The sequence below is a fragment of the Achroia grisella genome, unplaced genomic scaffold (assembly GCF_030625045.1).
Source record: "Achroia grisella isolate CSIRO2021 unplaced genomic scaffold, CSIRO_AGI_Agris_v1 utg4116, whole genome shotgun sequence".
In the NCBI taxonomy this organism is placed as follows: domain Eukaryota; kingdom Metazoa; phylum Arthropoda; class Insecta; order Lepidoptera; family Pyralidae; genus Achroia; species Achroia grisella.
This window is the reverse complement of record NW_026712845.1, coordinates 847,889-856,921: the sequence shown is the minus strand read 5'-3', so window position 1 is coordinate 856,921 and position 9,033 is coordinate 847,889.

Sequence of the window (9,033 nt, the reverse complement as noted above, 5' to 3'; positions counted from 1 at the left end):
ATATTAATATTTAATAAAATATTAATCTGATACCTACTTTGAATTGATAAACTACACATTTAATCAAAACGGTCGACGACTAGGAACTAGGTGACTCTGATTCATTGTTTCTATGTATTTTAAATTTTTTCAAGAGATATGGCAACATGAAATTTATATATATAAAAATGAATCCTTATTTCTGTCGGCCACGCCATAACTTGAGAACGACCTAACTGATTGCATTATTTTTTTATTGTTTTCGAGAGGGTTCTTGCGGAACAAAATTATAGAAAACTGTTAACTTATTAAATTACTATTGAGGGCCGAGTGGGTAACTTGTATTTTTAATTATTACTGTAAGTGAATACAATATTTAGTGCCATAATTTACGTAAACTTTTGCAAAGAGATATATTAGGGCCCAATTCTGTGCTTTATTTTAGATGGTTGAAAACTATTTTTTTATTTTATTGGATTGGCAGACATGCTGACTGTATACCTGATGGTAAGTGGTAACCGTTGTCTATATATATATACAAGAACAGCACTACGGATATCATGTTACACATATGATGCCAATGATGCATTGGTTTTAGAATATACAGTCGTCAATCAATTAGAATCTTAGTAAATTATGGCATGGATATTTTTTGCTTTGTAATGTTATATTGTTTGACCAAATATTGCGATATATAACCTGATTATTTAGAATAAACATTGTCTTAATATTACTGACTATTACTAAGTTATTTTTGTTATTTTTTAGTTTTTATATAAAAATATATTTTCTTTTAGTTTATTAAAAATAATTTGGACTTAATTAATATCTATTTATATACAAACTACTCATTTGACTAGAGTGATTTCTCGCCGACTTGGTAAAATCGCCATGGATTCATTATAGCTACATTCTTATACTAATTCTAAATTTCAGATCGCACCAATGAATAGTATTAATGACTAGAAGTTTATAGGAAGCAGACAAATAAATAAAGGAAGCAGTCAAATTTTGTGGCCAATACATGTGAATATACATAATTATTTATAAATATAGTAGAAATATATAGTATACATAATACGCCGACCCCAAATAAATGGGATAAGGAAAAAGCAGATGATGACGATACTATATTTATAGATAATTTCGTACGGGAATTTAATGATCTTCGTTTATCGTAATAATTTTTAGACTTCATCTGGTAGAAAGATAAGTGAAAAAATGAATGTAAGTTAAAAAAAAAGTTGTTCATAATGAAAAGTACTAAAAATTAAATATATCTTTGACAAAAGGCATGACAGATAATATAAGATTATTTAGCCAAAAAAAGTGCCTACTTAGAATATCTCAGGTTACAAATAGTGTCACCAATTTGTAACTAAAATGCAAATGAAGGTCTTGGAGGCCCTATTATCATTGATATTAACAGGTAAATCTAATAATAATCTGGTAATAAATATCATGAAACAAATATATATGTAATTTACATGTAAATATTATCAGGAAGAAAACAAAATGTGCCAATCAGGTCGTGCTCAACAAAATCTTGGTATTGGAAAGTATAGCAGTCAATTTATGCGAATTCGCCATGATGGTGTAACTGATCTGATATTATATCCATCTATAATCCTTGAAACAATTAAAACCTTCGCAGAAAACAAAGAATAGATACTTGGATAGTTTTTATAATGCTGAATTTTAAAATTATCCATTAATTTCATAAGCACACTACACTGTGTCAGCTGGATATAGGGATTTACTAAGGCATCCCACAAGGCACGATCTTCAGCTCTCTGCTTGCATCTATTAACCGTTACCTAACATTGTCAATTCGCATGAGTGGTCCATATTTCACCATCGTATGTCAGACCAGGTAAGGCACAAGATTATATACTTAAAAAAACTAAATAAATAAATATAAATACTAAATAATAAATTTCTAGTCCATAAGCATTTTGACTTTACTAACATCTTCGAGATTTCGGCATTAGATTTTTTTTACGAACAATTATTATTTAAGCGACACTATTATAACTTAGAGCACGTTAAGTAGGCAATTTATTTGACACGAATATATATGTTAATATTTTAATACAACTATTTATGTACACAACTACATGCTTTTCTAGTTCTTTGTGACTTTTTTTTATGTACAGATATTTACGACTAAATTCTTATATTATTATATTTATATACCATATCTAATTTATAATCTCTGTTAGACCTAAAATTATTATTAAAACTTTACCTAATATAGATTTCAAGTGGAACAATTTCAAATGTACAAGGTACTATATCTAAGTAATTATATAATTTTGAATCTCTGTTTGACTTAAAATTATTATTAAAAATCTATATCCTGATTTCAATGTTCAATTTTTTGTAATGTACAAGAGTTTGGTACTATTTCTAGGTAAATTAATTCTAATGAATATATTATATGTAAATACTAAGGAAGACGTTCATATTGGATGATGTATAAACATACTATATTATTGTTGTATTCCATTTAAGGTGTTAAAAAGTAACAAAATTGTAATTTAACTATTATTTAAAAAACAACCTAATAAATATGATGTACTTAATAAATAGGAACAGACTTTTTTATAGATTAGTCATCAAAATAAAGTTAAATTGCTTTTTTAAACCAAACATGCATATGTTTCAGGTTATATATATGAATGTTATTGTCCAGGGTTAGTCGTATAGGGTGTACCAACACAAAAGAAAACAGATAGAATACTGCATATTCAAATTGAAAAATAAACTTTGAACCTTCCATATCAAAGAAATAATGTGGCAAGTTTGTGCCAAAGTGTGTAAATATTCGTCTCCAATTTCTCATTTTGCTTCTGTAGAAAGAGAATGCTGAGTCGGCCAAAAAGAAGGCAGTGGTAGAATGCGGAAGAAAAAATAGGCGGTTGAAAGCGCCGAACTCGTCGGCGATCACGCTGACGATCGATCCGGCGGCAGCGGAGGAAGGGAAATTTTCAGAGAAAATTTCTCTGGACGCCATCGGCATCACCGGCCTACGGGTCCGACTGGGTGTGACTGGATGTCGCATCCTGGAAGTGCCAGGCGCCGACACCGGCAACAAAGCGAACTCACTGGCCGCAAGGTTAGTGGAGAACTTGCCAGTAGGAAAAGTCTGGGCCGCTAGGCCGGAGAAGTCGGCTGAGCTGAGTCTATGTGAGTTGGATGACTCAGTAATATTCGAGAACGTCGTCACCGCAAAAGCGCGAGAAGGAAATTGGCCCCTAAGGCGGTGGGCCAGAATGAAGATTTTCTTCACGTAAAAAAAGAAGTTATGATTATGGTTGGTATATTAAATTAAGTTGCATAAGTTAAGTTGCAGACATATAACAGTCCCATAGGGAACACGGTCTAAGCTACTTTTTAATACCTTATCTGTATAATAATATTCATCTCAATTCTCACCTAACGCAGATGTTGACAAAAATAGTGGGTGATATTATTAGCTTTTTTTTTCGAATGATAGGAGGCGAGTGCGGATGGCATTCCAAAGCGGAAGGATTATAGAGCGGACGACGGCCTACTCCTGCCTGACGGATATGACCTTAGTCAGAGGGCACTGCTATGAATTGCTGTCTGTATTTCCTAATTTCGTAACTGTGATCTGTCCTAAGTTTGATCGCCGTATGATGCGGACGGGGCATCGGAGGGATGAAAACAGTTACTCTAAATTTTCAGTTGATTAAAAAAATATACAGTCTAAACGGTAAATACTAGTCAGGTGGTTTTTCCTTCAGCCATGATTCAGATGCTATATAGGTATCAATGAGTCCGATCGGTTCAAAAATAAGACCCCTGTGATGCAAATTGCAGGTCTCATATATGACGATACCAAAATCGACAAATAATGCTTTTAGTGTTATATTATAGAACTTGACAACGGGTCTCAATGTTGAACTGAACGCGCTCTGTAGCACAAGATTTTACCTAATGGCTGAAGAAGTGGCTTCATTGATCCACCTCAAAAATCCACAAGAACCAAAATTATTACTGTGTGATAACGTGTTCTGAAGGTGATATTATTATTGTCTACTGCCACCCGAAAAAGAGATTTGGTGTTCATTTCAAACTACTATCTCAGGTTTTGTAACCATGAGTCTACCTGTCTGTCGCCTGGTCTTCGGCAGCCTTATTCCCATATATTCTGCACTATCTACGGTTGACTGGTAGAAAATACTGTATGATGTTAAGTGCAGCAAACGAATTATTTTTTGTATTATGTGCATTTAAGGTAAATAATCTAATTTCGACTGAACTATAAATGACAGTAGACCATATTCTGTAAATTTACCAAATTTTTGATGTTGAATATTTTCAAAATTTCTCCATTATAAAGGATTTACAGATGCAAATAATGACATGCTTGGCCCTCGTGGTTCTAGTATAGAGTTGCCATCATCGTACATTAGGAGGAATATCCATTAATTAATAATTAAATATAATTAATCCAATCCTAATTATTTACACTACAAGCTTTCATGTGGATATCGGTGTGAGTTTTTCAAATTTACAACTTAATATTAATATTAATAATTAATTATGTACTAAGTACACGTAGCTATTAGAATATATTCATTTCTTATCTTTATCTTTACTATCCACTAAACTTTATAATCTATTTTATATACATTGCATGATATATTTTGTCCCATTTAATTTATCATCACATAATATTGATGAAATGCGAAATACTTACATTATATTACGTTTTAATACTATAATAATCTTCTTATTTACATTATCAACTAATAAAAATCATTTACGGACATTTTCAAATGTTTTCAGTACTATTAATACTTATCACTACTCTATACCCCGTCTTTAATGTCATTTCTTCGTATGTATTAATAAACCTAGAGTCTTAGCTTACTGGAGATAAAAAAAAAATATATTGTAAAAATCCTGTAAAACAATTTAAGATTAAGCAACTTAGGCATAATATAAATAAGACAAATTGTTTTCTAAGTAAGAACTACTAGCTGGATATATTGTAAAATTATGAATAATATCACTGTACATTTGTGTATTTGACTGTTGTTGTATTTTGTTGTAAATAGAGATATATTATTAATTTCAATGTTGTTGTTCACAAAGTAATAATTTATTATTATTTTTTTTTTATTTTAATAAATTTTGAAAAATAAATGACATTCCAATTTATAAAACATCGATTGCATCTTATTATGTGTAGATATAGAGTTATAACATTTATGTGGAGTGAATATTTTCGTTCCCACTATTTAATAAATAATTAAAGGATTTTATATACTTTAAATATGTGATATGAACTTTAATTATTACTTAGAAAACAATATAAATACGACATAAAAATAGCATAAGATGTTTATAATTATAAAATATAATAAAAGTTTATAAAAAAATCACTTAATAAAATAATCAGTTGTGCTGTTACAAATTGTGTTATGTGTAGCCATCTTAATTAATGTAATTATAACCTATTATATACCTATATTATATTACATGCTTTCTACGATTATTCAGACGATTGTTCTATATATCGATTTTGTTAATAACCTACGGATTTACACTTTATGTCTCCATATAAGTAATTAAGCCTATTTATATTAATACTATGTAAGACTTCAAAAGAGGAACATGGAACAACTCTTTTTTTGTTTTTTGTTTAATTAGAATAGCATGCTCACGGTCCACCTGATGGTAAGCGGTGACTGTCGCATATATCGCATATGTAATACATTACTGGATTGACTAAAAAAACGTTCTTTTTTGGTATTAGACTTTATTCTTTAAAATTTAGAGTGCATTTTCGATCTGTATTTTTTAATACTTTCAGTATTGCATTAGGTACGCGATATATGAATGCAGTATGGGCATAACATTATCATGTAATGCCAGTGATACCTGCCATTCCAGAGGAAGATGATGACAAGCCTCTTTCCAGTAATTTCTCATATTTTCCATATCTCTATTAATATTTATAATATTTTCAAAACGATATTTCGCTTAGAAAATATTATTGATATTACATTAGTTCTTCAACATTAGAGATGGTTACTTATTCCAAAGATATTAATAAATTAAATGTCTACAAATCCAGCAAATATATTTACACCTAACAAAATTCACAGCTTCGGCGTTTAGAAATTTGTTAAACTAAAGTAAACTATACATACAGTAGGTTTAGGGGTTACTCATAAACTACGACGAACGTAAGTGGGGGAGGGGTGAGGATCGTCACAGTTTGACATAGTGTGACAAAGAAGTGGGAGAAATAGTAGAGTCTGTAGTCTAGTATATTTGAGAAACAACATTATATTAAAAAAGGATGCTATACTAAAGGTACAAAGTATTCAGAACCAATTGATGTTATATTGATTTATTAGCAAAATCGAATTGCAAAATAAAAAAAAAATGTATGGGGAAGAAGGGAAGAAGAAAATCGTACGATGTAATTTATGGATAGCCCCTTACTGCAAATAATATATTATTTTTAACGTTTACCTATTATGTATTACCTATTACTCAGTGTGTCTTTATATATCTACGATAATTACACAATTTAACCTTCATTCAATATAACTTATATATATATATATATTTAAATGCAATATTAAAGAAATAACGGAACCATATCACGTTTTTTTCGTATTATTGAATTCCTGAGAGCCAATGGCTTGTTGGTTTATTGCCCTGAATTCCACCTAACAGATAGTGAGTTCAAATCTAGCAGACAAGAAATGCAAACTTTTGTGTATAACTTAAATTAATTAAAGTAATTTATATTTTTGACTGATTCGGGTGAAGGAAACATCGATATGAAAACCAAAAATTATTCCGAAACAGCGGTAGGCTTTATTACCTTAGAGAGAGTTAGGGTTTAGGATTTAGGATTTGTCAAATGTTGTCATTTTGTCAAATTTGTCAAATGGTGTATTAATCAATTGTTGAAAATGTATCTGAATACCCCAATTGCGATAACAGCCATTATGGTTGTTGAGTTCTTGATAATTCTCTCCTATGTTGCAACCGCAATGATTACGAGTAAACTGCAGATCGGGAAAATGTATATATTCGTCAACCTTCACACGTTTTCAAATGTTGGAACTACTAAAACTCCACGATACCTATCTCGGCATACTACAGTCACTGCATCAACACATACAAGACACTTTCCCATTTTGATTGTAATATGTGATTTAATCAACCTAATCTTTCGGGAGTATACAAACCAGGTGATGGTCTATTTGATCTTAAATGTCACCTATCGCTTAAAAGAACTACACCATGGTTATCACGACATCATATGGTGCCCCCATGAGTTGTAATTTGGAGGACTATCGTATCCTGTAATTTCACTACCATGTCTCACCCTCCAACCTAAACACAGCCTATAAAGCAAGCTGCTTAGCGGTTGAAATAGGTGAGACAGAGTACCCACGCCCTACCACCCGATTACTTAGTATAACGGCAAATCTAATTTTTCTCTCTGATGTTTGATTAGTTTCAATAACAGCGTTGTAGACTTTATAGAGAAAGTTATTATGGGTGAACGTAATATTTCTTTGTTTTATCTATGAGGAGTAAATATACATATATCGTATCTATGGGGTATTTACTCATTAGACTGCTTATTTTATCTCTTACTCCTTTAAAATAATGCATGAGCATTAACAACATCATTAAAGACTTTATAGAGAAAATTATGGGTGAATGTAACATTTGTTCGTATTATCTATGATGAGCAAAAATATATATCTACATCATTAAAATAATGTATGAGCATTAACAACATCATTAAAGACTTTATAGAGAAAATTATGGGTGAATGTAACATTTGTTTGTATTATCTATGATGAGCAAAAATATATATCTATGGAGCATTTACTCATTAGCATGTTCATTTTATCCCTTACTCCTTTAAAATAATGTATGAGCATTAACAACATCTTTAAAGACTTTATAGAGAAAGTTATGGCTGAACGTAATATTTGTTTTGTATTATCTACGAGGAGCAAAAATATGTATCTATGGAGTATTTACTCATTAGACTACTCATTTTATCCCTTACTCCTTTAAAATAATGTATGTGCATTAACAACATCATTAAAGACTTTATAGAGAAAGTTATGGGTAAACATAACATTTCTTTGTATTATCTATGATGAGCAAAAATACGTATCTATGGAGTATTTACTCATTAGACTGTTCATTTTATCCATTACTCCTTTAAAATAATGTATGAGCATTAACAACATCTTCAAAGACTTTATAGAGAAAGTTATGGGTGAACGTAACATTTGTTTGTATTACCTATGAGGAGTAAAAATATTTATTTATAGAGTATTTAATGATTTGACTGCTCATATTATCCTTTACTCCTTTAAAATACAACAAGAAAGTTTCTTTGTCATCACCTAGCGATATCTACTTGAAAGTGAGATTACTAGCGTGCCGTAATTCCTTTAATATTACATGCAAATAACCGTATCCTAAACACTAATATGGGTAATATAATATTTTAGAATCATTATAAACCGACGTAGTCGATTCAAATATACTATTCTATAGTTATACTTTCAAAATTATTCAATATAAGATGTAGGACAGTTTAGAATAGATTGAAAAATTTGCAACTTAAGATAGGATAGCGAAATTTAGGAGAGACGAAAACTAGGTCCAACTTTATACCCTGCAATTGAAGAAATTATAATAAGCGTAGAAATGTGAAACAAAATATATTATGAATTGACCAATACTGATTGTCTAATGGTTTCCGATAACTTTTGTAGAGAAATTGTTTTTAAATTTGAGCCATATGTAATGCGATATACTTTACAAACTTTAAATTGTGTACCTAACTTTATTCACTTTTAGTGAATAAAACTATACCGAAACCTACCTATCTACCTATCCGCTCCAATTTGATAGTCGTTTTTTGTAAATATTCAAATTTATAATGAAATTTTAATTAAAAAATTTAAATTCTCAATTTTGGTTCCGATTATAATGATTATGCACCGAATACTCCTATTTAACTAT